Genomic DNA, 22,238 nt, shown 5'->3' with positions numbered 1-22,238 from the left:
AATTTACTGTAGAAAAAGCAAAAAAAAATAGTATTGGATGTATGTTGAAGTAAGGGCGCAAGCGCGCTCAGAATGGCCTATGTCAGAGGGCGGGAGTGCTCTCCTCTGACAAAAGAAAATTATGTGATACTAGAAATACAGCGCGAGCGTGCTCTATGTTAATGCAATATAAGGGCGATCACGCTTTAAGAAAAACTTGTGATATGAATTTGAGAGGTGCAGAGTGAAGTACATTGCGTGCCATGTATTTATAAAGCACTATTTTCTTAAACAAAGGTTCCCAAATTAATAAGGAAAGAGATGGAATAAGAAAAAGGCTTCTAAAACCAAAATAGAAATAACCGAGGGCAAACTTCAGCACCAAATCTATATGATTTTCATCATGGAATTAAAATATCAATCTTAATACTTCTAACCCTTGAGGTTGCACCGAACAATAGTAGCTAATTCAAGCTACACTATATTAGCAGGATGCTCATATAAACTTTATTCCTTCAACATTGTAATATTAATTCCAAAAACATGTGGATATAGTAAAATACAGTGCTAAACAATTAATGTCACCCCCAAACAAGTCAGAAGGGTGGGATTCATGAATAATAGATAGCATGCGTAGATAAAAATTAAACCAACTTGAAATTCAAATAACATCCAACTTACATAATCCAATATTAACTACTTGAGTTAATGACTATTTAATACCACGAACTTTCACGTTTTTTCCTAAATGGTACCCGAACTTTATTTCTCACCTATTCGTACCACGAAGTTTCAATTTGTTTCAATTTAGTACCTCAGTTAATTTTCCATCCAATTTCACTAACGAAATTAGCACTATTCACGTTAGTACTATTCACACAGTACTATTCACGTGAACCGTGTTTTCACTATTTGCGTGAACTGTGTTTTTCAAAAAATAAAATTTTGAAAAAACAAAAACACACTATTCACGTGAACAGTGTTTTCACTATTCACATGAGCAGTTTTTTTTTAAAGAATCTTTAATAACTTTTAAAAATTAATTCTTTAATGAAAAATATTTAAAAAATACTATTCACGTGAATAGTTAAAAACTGTTCACGCGAATAGTATTGTGTGAATAGTACTAACGTGAATACTGCTAACACCGTTAGTGAAATTGGATGGAAAATTAACTGATGTACTAAATTGAAACAAATTGAAACTTCGTAATACGAATAGGTGAGAAACAAAGTTCGGGTACCATTTAGGAAAAAAAAACGAAAGTTCGTGGTACTAAATAGTTATAAATTTTAACTACTTAAACTAACAACTGGGAATACTAATTCTACTGAAACATGAAAATTTTCTTAAAAAAAATAATACAAAGGAATTAGCCTCGAGAGGAAGAAGGAATAAGAATAGGAAGTTGAGTGATCAAGAATGGAAAGACCAAACACTCCAGCCCCAAACAAATTTTTGAAAGCAGGGTTTAGAAAATTTGTTTTAAAACGTGGGTCTTTTAAAGTCAGATTCCCGAGACTTACTAGACTAATGTTTATAACGTTTTAAAAAATTTTACTTTTTATGAATAAGGTTTTATATAAAAGAAAACAATAAAGCAATAAGGACGTAAATCACTCCATAGAGAAACACGACTCAAAAACAAAAAAACATGCAAGAGTGGAAAGCATGAATTACGCTAAACGTGGATTTAGGATTCGGTACTTACAGCCACACACTCCAAAGGGAGGGTCCGGAGTACACTGAAAAATAAAATGAGTCTTTTATAGTCAGATACTCGAGACTTTATCTAAAACATGTATTAACATGCAGTTTACCATATATCAACAATCTAAAGAGTTGCGGGTCTGTCCATAAATAATTAACACGGACTGCAAACCCAAATAGAATTAGGCACCAAGATTTCCTATGATGTGGCGAAGCGGAATGAAAGTGAATACTGATGGATCTATAACCTAACATAGCATGTAATTTCTTCTTTTTTCTCCAACGAAAGGGTGGCCGAGTGAATGATCGTGAAAAAATGGATGGTTGTGGAAGATATGTGGGATATGGATAAGTTTTAGAATGAAGGAATGGAAAAAATGAGAATGTGGGTTTAGCACAAAACTCATTGGTGGCGTGAATTGGTATAATCACACATCTGAAAATGAAAGGGTTGAGTGGTTTGTCCTTGGGTAGTATTTTATTACTAGGAGGGTTTAGAAAATTATGAAGCGGAGAAGCAAGAGGGTCAAGTGCAAACTCAAGGTTCCTTAGAAAAGGTGGAGGGCAAGGAACATTGATGGAAGGTGAATGAGTGACAGGATGATGTGAGGTGGGTAAATGGTGCTCAGTTAGTGCTCTCAGTTCTAGATCATCAAAAGCTTTGAGATATGCAAGACATTTCTCAATAGGTGGGTTATCAGAATCACTGGGATAGTGGGTGAAAAAAATTTCTTCTGTCATGGCGTCAAGGGATGAATGGATGTTGATAGGGGGCGGGGGGGACTCGCGAGGTGGCAAAGAAGAGTTGCAAAAGAGTCGAAGAAAATCTTCCTCGATTTCATCTACGTCTTGGGAGTCATTGTAGCGCCCCGGTTTTTCAGACAATTGAATATTCAGGTAAAAGAGCTCAATCTGAATATTCAAGAATCTAATAAACCAAGACGTGAGCAGGTTTGACTCACACGAGTCCAAACTATAACTAAAATATAAAACCCCCTCTGAACATCGCGTTCTAAAAAAATAAAAAAATAAATAAAAATTCGGCAGAGTCTCCTCTGTATTTCTAACCTTTCATAAATCTACAACCTGTCCTAACCTGAAAATCAAATAATACACTTCCATTTATTATATTAAAACCTCAACCATAAACCCAACTACTAAAGATATTGATTCGTGGCATCGGCTACTTAACCATCTCGACAAATGCCAGTTAAATCAAGTAGCTGCAGCACCCCGAAAAAATCTCATACCCCAGATCGGTCTTTCCCAATTGACGCTAATCCATGTCATAGTTTCTAACTAATGGATGCATCCTAATATGGATTCATTATTAAAAACAATAAAGAAATACTAAATTATTACAAAACAACTTAAATGAATAAATTTATAAACAAGAAAGAGATAAAAGAACCGCCTTAGCCAATCCGAGTGCGCTTCACGTTAAATTGTTCTTAATTTACCCGTACGCCTTTTCTTGTCTTATGGGAGCACCTGTAAAGATACTCCAACGCTCAGCGTTGGATACGTAGTCAATATATAATAATCCACTTGAAATGAAATTGAAACAAAAGACGAGATTAACACATACCTTTAGCTGCTTAATACCATTTACCGTTTCCTTATTAAATCCTTGTAAGTGCATTGATTAACATACTCTCAAGAAAAACATTAGCATTCAATATAATTCATACTCACAAGATTTCTATCATGCTTAACACGTAGGCAAATGAATTGTACTAGAATTAACTAGAAATAAAATAACTTGAACAACCGATTTTCTTACTACAAGGGGTGGGGGTTTTCCTATGGAAGCGGCTGAGCCGGGTGGCTGCCTACGTACCCATTTAGGGATCAAGCCAATCGTAGTTCCCCTATTCGGGTAAGGATCTATGGGGATGGATTAAGCCGTTTCCGATGAGGAAGGCAGTATAGGTTCCTCACTCTCGTTCTAACCATGGAACGTTCCCTCACCGATTCTCAACCTTGAATCGGTATTCTACCTAGTATGTCACTTCACTTCTACTTATTCGAGATTTTTTCTGAATTCTCGAGTAAACGCACCATATATATATTATTATTCAACCTAGAAAAAAGAAGTAGACAAAAGAAGTATTTAGCACAAGAGAACCTATGATAATGGCATGTCATTAATATACCTATCTCACTACTATTCTAACAACCAATTAATTCCGCGGGAAATAAAACAATAAGTTAATAAAATAGGCACGGATATATTAAAGCTCATTGCGGCTTGTGGTAGCCCGACGAAGGCCTGAAGTGACCTAACATGGCATGTAGCGGCCCGACAAATGGCTTGGTGATAGACTCCTTGTGGCCTGACAACGGCCTATTGCGGCCTTTCTGAGCACAACTCTCAATTCAGATATCAAAAACAGTTCTTGCTTGGTTCCAGCAGGTGGTCTAGCTATCCAATTATTAATTCAAGATACAAGGAATTGAAAACTAGATGTGTAAACCCTATAGCCGCAGACCACCACATGTAACTCCTCGTATATATTCATGAGAAAGTAATTGTATATATATATAGCATCTAAAGCTATCCTTCCTGAGTAAAGAAACTAACTCCCTTCCTTGAATACAAGTAGTCCGTCTTAATTATTAATCACTTTCTAATCATCAAATCAAATGGAATATTCAAATCTGAGTGCTTGTACTCACCAGAAGCTAGCCGAAACCTTACTCCTCACATTAATGCCTCTCAGCATATCAAATCTCTATTAAACTCAAAATTGGTGTCAAGTTTACCTTTAAGCTTGAAATTCAAAAAAATCGAACATCCCCGAGACTTCATTTTCTTTTTCTACTCCAGCTAAAGTGTAGAAAAGCCCCCTTAAGCGTATTCCATCTCCACCATGCTGCTCCCTTGAGATCTTGTCAACCCGAACTGATAGCATAGCAGAAATTTTGACTGTAAAGCACTCCACTCTCCACTGACTGGTTTTGTAGTTCACTTGGGTTTTCCGATGGGTTTTCAAATGGAGAAAATTAAATGGGGATTTAGTTTAGCCGCCCATGGTTGGTTTAGTTTAGATCTTCCTTGTCTTTTCCATATTTAGGAGAGAGAGAGCGAATGGGAGAGTCAGAAAAAATGGAAACCACCGAGAGTTTTTTTCGTTTAGTCCTCATCCTTCCCCCTTTCTAGAAGCCATATGTGGCTTCCTTATCAAACAGACCCCTCCCCTCACAATTATAAAAAGAGGCCCAAAAAAAATAAAAAGCAACTCAAACTTGGTTTAATAGAACAAGCCCAAATAATATAATAGGCCCGATATATAACAACATTTAAGAAGTGGCCCAATAAATAAAAGGTGCAACAAGCCCAATATAATAGAAAAGGCCAATATAAAAAAAAAACCATCAATGAAAAGTCCATAATCATCCAAGTCCGCAAATAATATACATTACTACCCCCACCAATGATAAACTTAACCCCGCCAATGACCTAGTAATTAACCGGTTCCATTTTAACGGTAACAACCAATAAATTTGCATTAACTTTGAAATTTACCGCGTCAAACACCCATACCAAAAATTGTAATTACTAGAATACTTAAATAAAACAGATACCAACACTCGTCACCCATATCAGTCTACACCAATTATTCTATAGTAGCACTGAACTAACACGTGAAATGACCAGATTGTCCTTAGATAAAATTCCGGGTCATTACAGTCATCGTCGAAGTTGGAACTTCCGAAGGAAAGGAATTTGTGCATCTGATTCTCAAGAAACGTGTTGTTGAAATAATCTTGAGCTAAGCTCTCGATCATGCTAACTTCTCCATCGATCATACACCTAAACAGAAAGGTGTCCAAAGAACATGGACATCGAACCACCGCGGTAGTTTATGAGCGCGTTGGCGGTTTCCAAGAAGAGACGTCATAAGATGATAGGAACAGAGTCGTTAGCGACTTCTGTGTCGAGGATAACGAAGTCGGCTGAGTAGTAAAAATCTTGAACTTTAACAAGCACGTTTTTAACAACACGCTTAGGATACTTAATAGAACAGTCAGCTAATTGCACCGTCATTTTAGTTGGTTGCATCTCTTGTAGACCTATTTGTTTATATAGATAATAAGAGAGTAAGTTAACACTCGCCCCTAGGTCTAAAAGAGCAGTTGTCGTGTGGGTATCCCCTAAGGTGCATTGTACAGTAGAACGACCAGGGTCCTTGTACTTAACAATTCCATTGTATTCAGATAGGGTGGGAAACTGTTCAGTTAAAAAGGCGTCTTTTAGAATGTTTGTTTTCCGCCTAGTAGTGCACAACTCTTTTAGAAACTTAGCATGTTGTGGTAATTTTTTAATAGCTTTAAGAAAAGGTAGGTTTATCGTTAGATTTTTAAAAACTTTTCTAATCTCATCAAAATTTGTATCCTTTTTTAATATTGCTAGTCTCTGGGGAAACAGTGGTTTCTCTCTATATTTAGCATATGGGTCAATAGGATTTTTAACCTTGGCCGCTTTTTTCTTGGGTTGTTGTTTAACTAGTACCTCTACAGTGGTTGTATCTTCAGTTTCTATTTTGGTATCTAGTAAATTTTAATTTGCAATGACCACTGGTGATGTATCAACGAGCATAGTTACGGCGTTATCAACACTCTGCCAGAACGGAGAGTGGTGATGGCATTTAACTCACCTACATTTAAATTTTCATTACTAGTGTTACTAGTTACTTCAAAGGCTGTGTTTGGCATTTTAGGATTAGGTATAGCTTGACCTGGAAACACACCTTTTGGTTGGGCTTTATCTTGGGTTAACTGTTGTATAGATTGTTGAATGGATTGTAGAATCTATTGTTGAGCTTGCATATAGGCATCGAAACGATCCGGTTGTGAAGGTGTAGTGGCCACAGGTGGTGTGACAGGAACTATCTCACGTTGATTATTAACAGGTGGGTTGTGATAGTTGTTACTAACTGGGATGATACCTCTATTATTATTATTATTATTATTATTATTATTATTATTATTATTATTATTATTACCTGGTCCTTGTACTTGTCTCGATGGAGCTGGGTTGTAGTTGTTTGCTGACCTAACATTTTGATTATTAAACCCCGAAGGTGTAATTTTGTCTCCAAGGTACGTTAGGAAGGCAATTTAAGGAGCAAACATTTTTCAGCTGTGCGGGTGGTTGTTCATAGACGAGAGGATAATAGGAGTCGGTATGCTCAAGACTAAAATAGAAATTACATGGAAGAGAGTTGATGTTCATGACAGGAGTAGGCTTATGTTGAACATAAATGGTTTCTACCTTTTTTGTGAGAGATTCGATTAGAGTTCTAAGCTCGGGATCAGGTTTAACCTCAAACATACTGGAAGCCTTGGCTGTGGAAGAAGAAGTAGCGGAGCGGAGGATGTCGTTACCAACCACCCCCCCCCCCCCGTCCCCGCAGTTATTATTACACTTGGATTGATCTTCTAAAAACATATAAGCCTCTGAGGGTCCTTTACTAAAGAAACTACCCCCATTTATTATATCAAGAACCTCCTTATGATGATGTGAAAGCCCCTTGAAAAAGGCACGAACAAGCGTGTCTTTCGCAAGGTTATGATGTGGACACTCTATAAGATGATCAGTGTACCGGTTCCAGGCCTCTGAAAAGGATTCATGAGGGTTCTGGTGGAAGAAATGAATATTTTGAATCATTTCATCTGTCTTCAGTGGTAGGTAAAACTGTTCCATGAACAATTGAACAAGTTTGGCCCATGAGTCCACGGAATTAGGCGTTTGGGCAGTTAACCTAGACGCCGCCTTATCAGCTAGGGTGAAAGGAAACACCCTCAGTTTAATTTATTCAAAACCTACGTTAGGATGATGGAATGTAGTGAGAACTTGTTTTATCCTACGCATATGCTGATAAGGTTTTTCATGGTCTAAACCATGAAAAACGAGTAACAAATTATAAATATTAAGGGGAATTCAAAAAATCCCCCACTGGGTCTACAAGAACGATGCATGACTTAGGGCCATCGTTTAAGGCTTTGTAAAAATCAAAGAGAGGAGTCTCTACTTCTTCAGTTATTGATGCAGGTGTAGTGTGTGATATTCTAGATAGGCATGTGTGTTGACGTTTACGATAAATAACGTTAGACGGTTTTCTCTAACCAGACCTTAATCTCATGCAAGGCTAAGTCCAATATGAAAGAAATACTAACAGCAGTCAAACAACAACCTGATATACTAGAATTTAAACTCCTCTGACAAAAGAGACGAGGAGTGAAAGAAGGAGAACCTGAATGCCTCCTTACTAAGCTTATGAATGGCGTCTTTAATATGAACCTCAGTGTTCTGTAAAAGCTTGGAACACTTAATAAATAATTATTTCCAACGAAAAGATGGCATGTAACTAACCTGTGTAAATCGGACTTTCTTCATATGGGAGCGGGCGCGCTCAATTATAACGTAACAAGGGCGCGTGCGCGCTTTGTTAATTTTTTTTTAGAAACAGGCTTTTGCGCGGTTTCTTAATGGGCTAGGACTTAAAATTGGAAAGAAAACACAATATAAGCTTACTAGAAGGAAGGGCGCATGCGCGCTCAGATATAGTGTAAATAGGGCACGTGCGCGCTACGAGTACAACTTCGAAAAATTTCCAGGAGCAAAATCCTATTTTCAAGAAACATAAAACACTGTCAGAAACACGAACACTTTCGAACAATAAGGTAGGTAGGTGAATTGGGCTATTTGTAGAATTGAAAAAACTAAGAGAATTTAATTCGAAAGACAATTAAGATGGCAGCAGTGCCATTTGATAAAATATAAATTTGACTTTTACCTATCTTAGCTAATTATACTAGGAAGAAGTAAACTATAATTTGCATTCTTTTATATCCAAGTTCTACTCTCAATTATCATGTAATAAACTAGAGTAAGAATTCGATCCATTCCTAATTGTTTTAGATAATACTAATTCTACTAATGATTAACAATTAAACAGCATGAGAGTAATGACTCTAAATATAACTAATATGGTGAAAACTAATATTGAAAATCTTCTAAATTAAACTAGGGAAAATAAATATTAAGATGTGAATATGAAGAAGAAACTAGGGAGATTTGAAATTCACCTTGATTAATCCCTAACATGCTAGTATAGAGTTTGTTGCAACCCTAATCGTTATGTTTTCACACAAGGTTCAATATAAAAGTTAGGTCTTTTTATCCCTAATTATTCATGGTATCTCTAGCCAACTAATAATTAGCATGAGAGGAAGTTGAAACCCATTCTCATAGTGAATGAACTACCCTCTAGTCTAGGTTTATTATATTTATTACTAAATAGAAAACCCTAGACTTAAAGCTCTTTAATACAACTATTTTATACTAACACATCAAGTCTTCATCAAAGCTTCAATCAAACCCCTCTAATAGAGGTTTAGCTATGGTTCATTAGACTATCATAGAATAAATAATGAGAAGAAGAAGACATAATTAAGGACTACTTGTATTAAAAATAACTTGAATTGTATTAATGGTGGTTAGGCTAATAAAACATATAGTAACCTCTTTTTTACCCTCTAAAACTCACCTCTTTCTCCTCTCTCCAACTCCCCTTTTTTCCTTCTCTTTCTTCATCCCTCTCTCTTCACTTCATTATTCTCTTTATATCCCCTCTCACTCCCTTATGGCCCTCCATCTATCCCTCGATCTCTCGGTCCATATGTTGTCGTGTGTACGGTTTTCATACATGCCATAGGGTTCCCCTTATACCTTATGTCACATGCATATCATGCTTGTCTGACTCTAGGCTCACCCTACCCTTGATTCGCGACCTTCCACTGTTAACTCTAGGCCCTATGTGTTCATCCCCTTCCCACTATATGTCGGTGGCCACGACCTTGCTAGGATGCCTCCCATTCTACTGTCTATCCTATTACCATGTCCATCTGCCGTTGGTCTCCCGGCAGTCATAATTTGGGTCACTATAATGCCCCCTCTCAAGTCCGCGAAGCTCCTGAATGTTTGCGCCTTTTCCCGCCTTTTTTCTTGTCTTCTGTTCCACGCTTAACTATCCCTCTAACACGTGTCCCACGCGTGCACGGTCTGGATCACCTCGTTTCTTGTTTCCCCACGTGTCACATTTTCTCTGGTTCATTTGTCGGCCCCTTGGTTTCTGTTCCACTGCTTTTACCATTTTACCCCCTTCTTTCTTCAAATCTCGCTCGCTCCCTCTCCCTCTCTCATTCACCTCTCACTCTCCTCCTCGTTTTACATAAGAAGCCATTTTTTATCGCTCCTACTCCTCCCTTACTATCTTCACCTCCCCCTTGCTGTCAGCCTGTTTTACGTCTTGGAGTTCTTCTTCCTCCTTCTTTCTCTTCTTAGCGCTTGCCCAGACGCTCGTTCTTGCCCTTGGATCATTGCATCAGGTTGGTTGTTTTTCTTTTCCTTTCTCTCTTACATTTCTTTTCGGGAAACAGTTCATCTTCCATCACTCCCCCCACATGTTGGACTCCCAATCAGAGGATCCGACATCTTCGCAATCCAATACGGTGGCCCCCTCTACCGCGGCCCCCTCCACTACTGGGTAGCCCTTTAAACTGCCCCCGCCTCCCCCATGATCCCATCGACCTAACTTAGAAGCGATTAGGGTTGGCTATGGCATACCGGATGACGTCCTCATCGAGCACGTGCCTGACGTGACTCATTTTTCTCATCTTGTTCCCAACAGACCAGGGTGTCTAGTGGCCACGTTCGGTCAAATTGTCTCGGGCTTGAGATTCCTGCTATCATTATTAGATATGGAAGTGTGTAACCATTTCAATATTCCCCCTTGCCAAGGTATAGGCAATTTCTGGAGTATTATGTATGTCGCGAATCACTACAACCAAATCCATGAGCCCAAGATAGTCCTCTGTGACATCATTTCACACTAATATATACGAAAGATCACCAAGGACGTGAGCGTGGGATATCATTCCTTCTGTGTCCGTCCCGGCAAACAATCTTTTGTTCTTCGAATCACCACTTTAGATAAAACCTGGCATCATTACCCCTTGTACGTCTCTGGTAACTTTCTATCCATAGATATACCTCCTGACGTGACTCTTAATCACCTCACCTTTCTACCCCGCGGTGAGTTTCGTTACATATTTCTCTTTCTTAGGTACATTATGCCGCAAACTAATTCTTTATCTCCCTTTTGCACAGGTTGGAAGACCGACTCTAAATCCAGTTTCCACAGTATTTGAGCAAATCTGCAATCTGGGCCCCCCCCAAGCTGAGGTTCTCAGCATTGATCCCTCTCTAGGGACTCCCCTACTGACAGACCCCGCTTTACACACCTTAGGCAAATACTCTGCTCCATCCTATTGCCTACCGCCACCTAAAGAACGAAAGCCCCGGCCCTCTCCTCCTCCCCCATCAGTACCCCATCCTTCCAAAAGAAAATCCCATAGCCGCAGCTTTACCAAGAAAACCACCAAGTCCCAGGCCAAGGCCCACGCTCTCGCAGAGATAGTACCAAAAGCCACCGCTGACCTTCCCTCTCAATCTTGTAGATACACCCCTTCGTCCCTTCGATCTATCTCTGATTGGGAAGATCAATACATCTCTCCAGATACCCCTTCCACAGATTCATCACCTCCTCCCATGGATATCACTAAGATCCAGCTTTTTGACAGTGACTCTGATGACGAAGTGACGAAGGTTGCCACTGCCCCATCTGTCTCTGCTCCGCTTCACCCCTCTGCGGCTGCGAAGCCTTCATCCAACGAGTCCCCTCTCAAGCGCAGCAGGCATTCCACCTCTGCTGAACCTGCAACCATGGCTCCACCCACTTCCGAGACCCATCGTCCCGACAAAGATACCACTCAACCACCACCAGGGTCCGCATCGCCTGAGATTTTTTGCCCCACCTTCAAAGTACGTGGCCGTCATGTCAACGTCTCGGATTCTGCTTGGGAAAATCCGGCTGTGGCATCTACCATGTTTTATGGTGCGCATCTCCCCCGTGACCTAGCCTACGCAGATACTGGCACCTTTGAACAACACCGAACCTCACTCTATGTCGGTTGGGAGAACGTATCCAGCTTTTCCCCTGTTCATTATTCTCTTTTATCTTTATTTATTCTAATCTCCCCACTATTTGCAAGTGAGCCTGGACATGTCATATATAATCCGCGACCTCTTCTCCTCTTTGAATACCATTGAGTCCCTAGAGAAGGAGGTTGGCGATCCCAGCGGGTTGAGGGTCACCTGTGTCCTCCTGCAAACAGACCTTGAGGCCGCGACTATGGCTAAACTTCGAGCTGAAGATGAGCTGAAGACCACTGAAGCTACCCATCAGAAATTCATGGATGGAGTAAACGATCGCTTGAGTAAGCAACAGGAAGCCCTTCTCCTCCAGCACACTGAAAGCACCAACGCCCTCCTTTTGCATCACACCTAAGATATGGATTAGCCTCTCTGTTGGCTATCCCTTTGCTTTTCTAATTATATTTGAATGTACCTTATCTGTTTTGTAATTGACTTTGATATCGGTAGTACTTAGTTGTTATTTTCCTGTCGCTTAATTACTCGATTTGAACTGCTTTGCTTCCCCATCTTGTTCTTATCTCTATTTGTCTTAATTATTGTATTAACTGTGGTGCCCCCATGTGTGCCTCAGGCACCTCCTCCGCGAAGGGCTCGTCCTGCTTCGCAGGCTCTAGTAAGCTATACATCCCATTGGGGCAACTCTTCCTACCCCGAACTTGATCTGGACCTCTCGTCCGTGAAAGGCTCATCCCCCTCGCTATCTCTCTCTTTGAGTGATTTCGTAGATTGCTGGGGGCCCTTTCTATGCCCCCATGTGCAATTTGGGCCTCTCATCCGCGAAGGGCTCATCCCACTTTGTGGGCTCCAGTAGGCTGTGATGCCCACTGAGGACAGCTCGTCCAGCCCCTAATTTGATTTATGCCCCTCGTCCGCGAAGGGCTCCTTTCCCCACGTGGTATCTAATGTGACTATTTGAAGTATGCATGACAAAAGATATTCTCTCCTCAAAAGTGCCATTGTTTTATATATTTACAAACAGCTCTAGTGTTTTGTCCTGGATCCCCATTACATTCAAATGTAGAATTTTTTCAACATTCTCACATTCCATGGCTTTTCTATTACTTTTCCTTCTGCGGTCCGCAGTTTGTATGTGTCATCCCCTCCTACGTCAGCCACCGTATAGGGCCCCTCCCAGCTTGGACCCAGCTTTTCGTCGTTCTCTTTCTTGGTACTGGGCATCACTCGTCGCAGCACTGAATCCCCTATTTTGAGCTGTCGTGGCTTGACTCTCTTGTTATACTGTCTCTGGAGACGTTAGTGATACTCCTCTAGTAAATAAAAACAATGATTTGGAAAGAAAATAAAAACTATATACAACCTACAAGTTTAAAACACCCCCAAACATAATAATGTTTAGTCCTCGAAGTATCAAAAGATGAGGAAAGAAATTACCTGAGAACCGTGAGAAAAATTAGGGTTGGATATCTGCAACAAAAAGTTATTCTAACATAATATATTATACAAAATGAAAAAACGATAGAACACCAAACACAACTATATACAGTTGATATATATATATATATACACAGTGGCCTACTCAAATTTTACCAACCACTAGATACCGGCATTCTCTTGTCATCTCGAGTAAAATGCATTTTCTTAGCATCACGCCAATAGATAATGGTTTGCCAAATTGTGCTCTATTGTGGTGCTCCTTATTCATTCAAATGTGCCAACATATCATCATCGTCAAGGAAGCATCGGATGTTCTGCAGGTACCATGAAGACCGTCCATGTTATGCCCTAAACCTCAATGAATGAATGAATTTGTTAGCAGGGCACATAGAATCGACCTTAACCCAGTCGTTAAAAGTGGTAGAAAACTGTGGGAAATGTGTCCTCATAATTCGGCATGCGGTTACTGGTAAAGGTAAATAATTGTGCTGAAAATTGCGAGCTATTTTGAGATTTGAGATAACACAACGTGTGATATCAAAGAGTGTATGACCTTGAGCAAGAGCATTAAAGACTAGACATGCAGTGTCATTGGTAGTAGAAAAATTCCAATCTCCTATGATATTTAGAAGTACAAACAACATCGCATTTCCCACGTTCATGGTCATGCTTGCTAAGGGAATGGTGGTCTATGGCCATCTACCAGGTACAGCTTTGTCATCCATTCATGCGAGACCATCACCATATGTCCAGCAAAAATTAGGCCACGAAAAGGAACAATATGAATTCTGGTTGATGCATGACCATGTTGTGTGTCCCCAACTGTGATCGTGAACCCGTCTAGGAAGAAACGGTGTGCATGGTTGAATGTTTGTGTGTGTTCCATATTGGCAAAAAAATATACAGCCAAACTTGGAGAATAAGTTTGGTTCGGTTGAATAACTAGGGAAGTCCACCTAATATCGGTGATGTAGTCACGGAAGTGAAGGCCATAAATAAGGGAGTCCATCATAGCCTGGAATGATTGCTCCGGAATGATTTTTGGAGTTGTCATGCTTGATGAAGATGATCCTTAATGGAGTAGAGAGAGACGTGACTGATAGCAGGGAATCCTGATAGACTATCAATCAGCATGATGAGAAGTCCAAAAAGAAATAGTCACATTGCGTGAAGCAACGAGAAGGTCCCACCGCAAGGGAATCAAATATGTTCTCCACGCCTAATGATAAAGTGGAAGAAAGTCTATCGAGATGGATGGAAGAGTATGGAAGAAGATAAGGCCCTCCTGCAAACAAATTTAAAACAATAGTTTAAAATTTGTCTTGAAATGATGGTTTATTGATAACAACAAGAATTATTACAACCTAATGGGCACACTATCCTTAACCATTGATTTTATTTCTAGATTGGAATCACCAATTAGGACATATTACAGGTTTTGTTAAGCTAGTTTTAATATAATCTCTTGATACTCTCTCTGTAACAAATCCTTATACTTTAATATACTCCCTACTTGCATGCAAAACACACACACACACACACACACACACACACACACACACACACACACACACACAACAATAAGGCAAAAGAGGTTGACTAAGAGATAAACATAACTAAAAACCTAATTTTTAAAGGCGGAACAAAATCTAGGGTTTTTTTGTCGACGAGGATGGCTAAGTGGAAGCAGATCATTTACGAGACTGCTGAGTTGATCAATCTGCTGGATTAGGTGCTGCTGAAGTTCACCATGGTGTGTGAAAAAATTGCTTTGGTTCTTCATTATGAGAGCGTAATTTTCTAAAAACTGTGAATGGTTTTGTAAGAATTCTTCATGTGCCACTTCGTGCATTATGTGACCTTCATGTAATTTTAACAAACTTGTAAAGACGACCTCCTGACGGGCGTGCAGTGCTTGCAGGCTGATGTTAGCACTCTGATGTCTCTTATGAATATGATAGTTCACAACCTTTTACGTACTAAACTCAATGATTTACCTTACTCACGTGGTTTCATTTGTATGTTTAGAGTAAGGGCATCATTCCAACCTTAAGACAAGAATGATGTCACAACTGAAATCCTGGCACTTTAGAAAATTAAGTGAGAAGGATTTTTGTTTTATTGAAGATTTCTTTTCTCCTAATTAATGATTACTTACTACACAAGTCATCTAAAATTTGCAAGTTTGTTTTTTAAATAAAAAGAGAGAGAAAGCTAAGGAGAGGATTAACCTACTCATGCAACGATTACCTATATAGCTTTTAGGAATCAAGATCACTACATCTCTAATCCGCTGCGGGTTCAAAGACAAACCCGAATCTGATTTGAGTATCGATCCCTAGCAAGATGTACTTATCTTTGAGTCTATCTTACTAGCATGAGGAGTTGTCAAGATATTTTATTTTTGAAATATCCCTTCAACTCCTGGTTTCATTCTACACCGGTCAAGCAAGTTTCGCAACTTGTTTTCCCTCGGACTCGCGCGCGCAAGTGTACCCAATGTCAATGGTTCGCACACGCGACCTTTTCCGAAGTTCGAGACTCCAAACTTGGTCAATCTCTGCCATTTTGGGGCAAGATGAAAAACCAAACCTAAGCCTCTAATTAGTGATACTGGAATCCTAAATTCGTAACCTAATCCTCATATGACCATCATTAACCCTCGGGGAGGGTTTTAGCTCATGATCCTTGGATTCTTATGATATGTTAATTATGCTATGATAAATTAAGAAAATAAAAGGAATAATAATAACAAGTGCTGATTTTACCTAAGGTAAAGGCTGATTTTTATTTAGAACACAAGTTTTCCACCATTAAAAAAATTACAATAACTTAACATAAGCAAAGAAAATGAAAACTTGCATGTATGGAAAAATGAGAAAGAATTAGAGTGGTTACAAAAACAGCCCATTTCAAAGCTTTTTCTCATTCTCCCACGTGAATCAACTCCCACCATTACTCACATTAAATTATATCTTATCTCCAAATCAAAACAAATTGACACCTTGCACAAATTGACACTATTAGCACCTAAAGTCTAGTCAACTTAATTAATGTCATCCAATCTTGTGGGCCCGCAGAGTGGATCTACGTACTGCACCCAGTGGTGGGCCGGGCTTTTGGCATTTTTATAACTTCCCGCATTTGTGTAGAGTTTGTCGCACTGATCGTCTGAGCAACTCACTCGCCAAAATCGGAGTCCCGATTCAATAGATATGAGCTTCAGAAATTTGATGCTTCTGTACACGTAATCCCTTTCTGACTTGGAATCGTCCTGTTTGAGTTCCTAGGCTTTAGGCGGGTTTTGTTGAGCTTTGCATGAGCTAAATTGGAAAGTTTTACGTAAACACATTATTCCGTGCTTAAATACTGGTTTTATCCTCATTTTTACGTTGGTTGCGCAAACCTGCAAAAGCACGAAAATACGATTATTTCATGATTATTAAGCACATAATTAACCAAAATGTTATGTCTCTATGGGGTTTTATAATACATTTTTGGGTGCTTACACTACAACAAATAAGCTTTTTAGCGACAAAACTTTTAGTGACAATAAAAAAACATGGCTAATGATCATCTTTGGCGACGTTTATAACGTTGCAATTTCTCTAGTGTCATACCCTTTGATGATAAACTTTTGGCTACGATTTTTATGTTGCTGAAAGCCTTGTTCAAAATTTTTGGAAATTTTATAAATCAGAAAAAATTATTTGGCGACGAAAGGACGGTTAGAAAAACATTTTATCAATGACGACGTATTTAAGCATGGGTGATGATAGAGTATCCCAACGTTGAAAAAAAAAACGTAGCTAGAAATTACTCTTTTGGCGGCATTTTTCATCGTAACCTATGGTTTGGCATAATAGAAATTAAAAATCCATATATGGCGACGATACCAATTCTGAATTTGAATTTGTGATTTCAGCGAGTCAAAAATTTTGTTTCAAAAAATTTCAGGCTCTAAAATTTTTTGGTTATCTCGTGCCCATCCAATTAAAAAGAAATGGAAAAAAAAGAGAGAAAAAGGAAAAAAGAAAAAAGGAAAAAAAAAAACCTAGCTACTAGTACTAACTAGCCATTAAGCCCGACCTATGGTCGGGCCTGCTACCTTGATAGATGAATATATGGTTGAATAAATTTTTTAAATATGTATGTATTTTATGAATTAGAACAATTTATTTATTATTAATTGAACTATTATTTATCAATATGGTTGAATAAATTTTCTAAATATGTATGCATTTTATGAAAGGCATTAAGAACTTTTAGTTCAAAACGTTTAAGTTGTGATGGAAGAAGAATCAACGAATTAGAACGATTTTTTTATTATTAATTGAACTATTATTTATCTACTATTTAGGTGTATCAAATTGAAGTTGTAAAGCATGAATAAAAAATGTGATTGCATCTTTGCAAGTGTTTGGTCAGAGTATTATTTATTAATAAGTTTTTGTTCATGTATAAACTTGCACTGGAGTTTCTAGTAATAATTGGCACTTGTCCCGGTGCAATTTGCCACCACTCCAATAATTGCGTAATTTCTTTGCTCAACGGAATTGCACTCCCGCAATTTAATTGTGAGTACGCCATTACTACTTCATCTTCTTCGACTTTCGTTTCAAATTCATACACTTCGTCCATCTCAAATCTCTCGAGTGCTAATATTTTCCGTAGTTCTTAAAGTGACTAGCGCCGCGGCGTCGTGTGTTTGTTGTATCTGTCACCTTCTTTCCACCTCACCAAGTCTACGATCGTCATCGAATTTTTTTCTTCTCGATTATCTTTCGCCCGTATAATAGGGTTAATAAAGTGTGTATAAATTTGCACAGTAGTTTATAGTAAAAACGAATAGTGTATATAGTCCATTAATTTGTTGAACTTTTTAAATTGTTTGGACCTCATTGTTTATTTTTCAAAAAACCCATAAAAAGCCCATTAGATAACCCATTAGTCGTCTGAACCAAATATTGTTAGGATTCTTTCTTCCGGTTTCCTCTATCTTCTATTCTTCTCTTCAGTATATCCTTGACCAAAGAACTCGATCTCTTTCAGGTACTGTTCTTGAATGGAGCTAGGGTTTTCTTTTATTTTTTTGGCTGATCAAGCTTTGAGATGATGATGATGAAAGTGATGGAATATTAGAACTATAAGAATATGTATATATATATATAGTAAGAAAAGTGAATTTTGAAATTTCGTGTTTATTTGTTGTTCAAATATAATATGTTGAGTTGTATTTGTTTAAGGTAAAGCGCTGTGTTCATAGTTTGAATGTCCGAATTAGAATGGGCTGAATCAAACACACGGTAAATTGAATGGCAAACATGCACTCTATATTGTATTTTTGAATAAAATTCTAGTGGGTTTGGGGCTTGATTTCTACCCAACTCGGTTTTGTTCAAATCTTCAATACATACTTTGTTTTATTTCTCAAAAAACTATATGTAAGATTTTACTACATGCCTATACTTGTATATTTGAAGGTATGTTGTGTGTGTGTCAGAATATTTATGTATGAACATCATAAAACATTTTCCTAAATCCTAAACTAAATGTATGTGTTTATGTTGATACATGATATATTGAATGTACCATTTTTTTTCTTCAGGTTTTCTTGCAATTTTTCGAAATGGAAGTGTAAGTTGAGTTATTTTTGTTTTATGTTTACATGTTTATATTTGTTATGATTGCTAATTTCTCTCTCTCTTTTTTTTTTTTTTTTTTTTTTTTTTTAATGTTTTGTAGTGATTGTTCTTGTAAATTTCGTAATTTTTTTGTTCTCCAAAAGACAAATGGTCTACCAAATCTCATGCTCGATATAATTATGAGTGTATGACTGTTTTTGGTTTTTTTGAATATCTCATTAAAAAAATCAAGCAGAAGAGGTGTTGTATACACCGTGGTGAATCTAATGTTTACGCGAATAGTGAAACTCATCAGTCGGTTCTAAGGATGAGGAACAGATTAGATGAGTAAGTTTTTATTTATTGATTTATTTTATTTGTAATTTATTTAGTTATAATGTTATTAATTTGATGTTTATTATTATTATTATTATTATTATTTATTTATTTTTTGTTTTGTGAAGTATTGGTATTCGTTCGTATGCTATAAAGATGTTCTGGTTAAATAATGAAGCGGATAATTTATGCGCGTATTATAGGGAAAAATTTGAAGGATTAAGTTTCTTGAACTGTATGGAATATTTGGTTGAAGTTCTTACAAAGTATATTGATTTGGATGAATCTGATGAAGAGGTTGTTCCCTTTATATCATCTACTCGTCGTTTTTTGTTTTTCTCGTAATTTTTATTTTTGTTGAATTGAATGTTTTATGTTTGATTTGACAGGTTTGGTAGTTAACCTGCGTTCAGAGTAAAATGGCAGAGTATGTATAGGGAAAACAAATGTGTCGCTGTTGCGAACACAGAAATGGATAGGAAAGTTGAAGGCTGAAGTTAGTTTTTTAGTGTTTGGATGACTTTTTTTTTTTCGTTTTGAATTGTAATTTGTCTTGATACTTTGCAAGTTTATGTGTTTCATTCAGATTAAATATTTTCTAGCTTATGTTGATCTTTTGTTATTCTGTAATTGCTCCAGTTAGTAAGTTTTTTGGCGTTGTTTGAGAATGTTGTCACAGACTATTGGTATCCTTGGCAAACACTTTGAATTATGAACTTCACATTCTTTCCCATGTTTTCTGTTAATTGTTCAAAGAAACTCATAACCTCTTTTTTTCCTTGAAGAGGCTTAACAAATGAGTAATCTTCAAAGCAACAATCATCAGAGATGAACTCATTAATCTTTTTTATATTCTTGTCATTAATTCAATCATAGAAAATTGAATTCTCATGGATCTTTGTAAGTCTACTAAATTTGAAGGTATCGTCTCTGCTTCCTGCTCCCATGACCAACCCTTGCTTATTACTGCATCCTTTGCGCATCACATTCTCCTTCTTCCAACTAAAACTTGGATAAGTTGTTCTTGTTTGAGTTTGGTGAATAGGGTACATAGTTTTCGAAGTATGAAAAGACCGACTTATGATAGGACATGGGAGATGAATTGTAGCCATGGTTGAGTCGTATAAGAGATGAGATGGTTCAGAAGGACAGAATATGTTTCTGCAGATTAAGGCAAGTTTCGAAAGAACCAAGAATATAATATTCATTTGGTTAAAAGAAACTGAAGTTAAATACCCTTTAAAATTCTGTAATTACTTATCGTCAAAAGTTCCAAATTTTTGATAGAATAAGGCGACCATCATGAACTGATTTTGCTGTTAGCTATCATCAAATAAACAGATTCTATTTAAGAGAGAACTAAACCCAGTGACATGAAACACATTCCTTAGAATAGTAATTTAAATTATACAAACAATAATACAACAAAAAAAGTAGTCCAAACCTCAGCACCAAAACGCAAAAGAGACAATTCAACCAAAGTGCCCCTGCAGAGTTGGCTCGATCCAAATGGGGGGAGGGAATTTCATATTGTTTTGTATTGGACAGTGTCTCTCAATGCTGCCATCTTCCAAGCTGAAGACACCCGTATCATAAAATACATCTGGTCTGCTTCGTCATGTACTTCAAAAAATAATCATCGTGAAGTATATGCAATTGTCTTGCACCTGTGGAAGATCTGATGGAGATAGACATATTGAAGAATTATCGCCCAAAACCAATGGTCATTCGCAGAAAGACTCTTCACTTCATCCTACTTAAAGGCCATCGAGTCTAGTTTGAATATTTGAAACTCAAGAGTGAAGTAAGTTGAGCCCCCCATCATCCAATATCCTTCGACTTGCAACAAATCTCCGGATGATTGCACCAAATATATCCTCATCGAATGGAATCTAGCTTTAGGGAAGCTGCTAAAAACATACTTGATAGTTTGTGAGGAATTTGAAATTGATGCGAAAGCTGGATTCATGACCAATAAGTTTCTGAAAAGGAGATCTTTAGTGAAATCGATTTGAATTGAGGTATATAACGTTCGATAGAAAATGGTAACAGAGGCGTTAGTAGATGGTAAAGTTATTACCCTTGAGCAAAGATCGAAACCACGGTGGCTTCGGTTATAAGAAATCCTCCTTTCTTTGGTTCGTTGAGAGTAATACAAAATTGCATGCGGTTGAGGGACATTTCTGTAAGATCTCTGTCTACCCATTGGTGCCAAAACAACTCTATAGCAACATAAAAAAGATCAACTAACATTTCTTAGCATCTAATTTCCAGCCTATGAAAAATATGTTGTGTATAATAGAGACCAAAACAGCATAATCATACCTGTAAGATAATTGGAACTTTCCCATCTTGTAAGGTGTGAGAAGAGGGATTGTCTTTTCAATAGTACCCATTGTCTCTCTTTCTTTCTTTTCTATTATTTAGAGTGTCGAATTAATATCAATTCATCCGCCAGGTGTGGGGTTTTATAGCTGAATTAGTGTGTGTCCGTAGATGAATCAAAATCAAGAAAGTGATTGGATTTGTAAGGACGCACACTTGTTTTGACGGAGTTGAGGTTTATGATAATATACAAAACCAATATCAATATTTAAGTGTCTATTGATAAGGAAACCAAGAGAGCAAGTTTTGACTCGTCGACTTTCATCCTTTACAAAATATTTTTTTGGAGACAGATAGAAAATTCTCAACCTCCTTTATATAGCTTTATTTTATGGCGGGAAAAGCAAGGGTTTTTTCAAGAGACATTCCACGAAGGTGAGTCCAAGTCGTGTCTCCAGCCATAAAGAAGGCCAATCTACTACAACGACCATAAACAGCCATAAGTACACAATTGGCATTTGATGCAGGGTTGGGAGAAAACAACTTTGTATAGGCAAGTCATTATCAAGTTTAAATTCAGGGAGCTTAATCTCATTATTGACAACCAAAACGGATTAAATAATCGAACATCTCTATAATTCTGGTCCGTCCATAACCAGCCATTCATGGCTAGAACCATGGAGACCATATCCCGATGCTGGGTAGTTCTTGTTATTAGTATCAAAGCGAAGCATAAGAAAAAAAGGTTCTATAAGTTATTTAAGAGATACCTCTACAGCTTCATCTTGGGAAGTGAAGTAGTT

The 22,238-nt window shown here is 37.7% G+C and overlaps 1 long non-coding RNA gene across 1 annotated transcript; it reads left to right on the top strand.

Annotated features, from left to right (window-relative positions):
* The first annotated feature begins 18,881 nt into the window (after positions 1-18,881).
* LOC147497927 (uncharacterized) lies at positions 18,882-19,841 on the top strand. The gene is made up of 3 exons (XR_015194166.1): positions 18,882-19,122; positions 19,239-19,407; positions 19,500-19,841. It is a non-coding gene; the product is annotated as an uncharacterized LOC147497927 (long non-coding RNA).
* The last annotated feature ends 2,397 nt before the right edge of the window (positions 19,842-22,238 follow it).

The sequence above is a fragment of the Coptis chinensis genome, chromosome 5, assembly GCF_015680905.1.
Source record: "Coptis chinensis isolate HL-2020 chromosome 5, ASM1568090v1, whole genome shotgun sequence".
Taxonomy (NCBI): Eukaryota; Viridiplantae; Streptophyta; class Magnoliopsida; order Ranunculales; family Ranunculaceae; genus Coptis; species Coptis chinensis.
The sequence above is the reverse complement of the archived record's forward strand: the minus strand, read 5'-3'. Positions and strand labels throughout refer to the sequence as shown.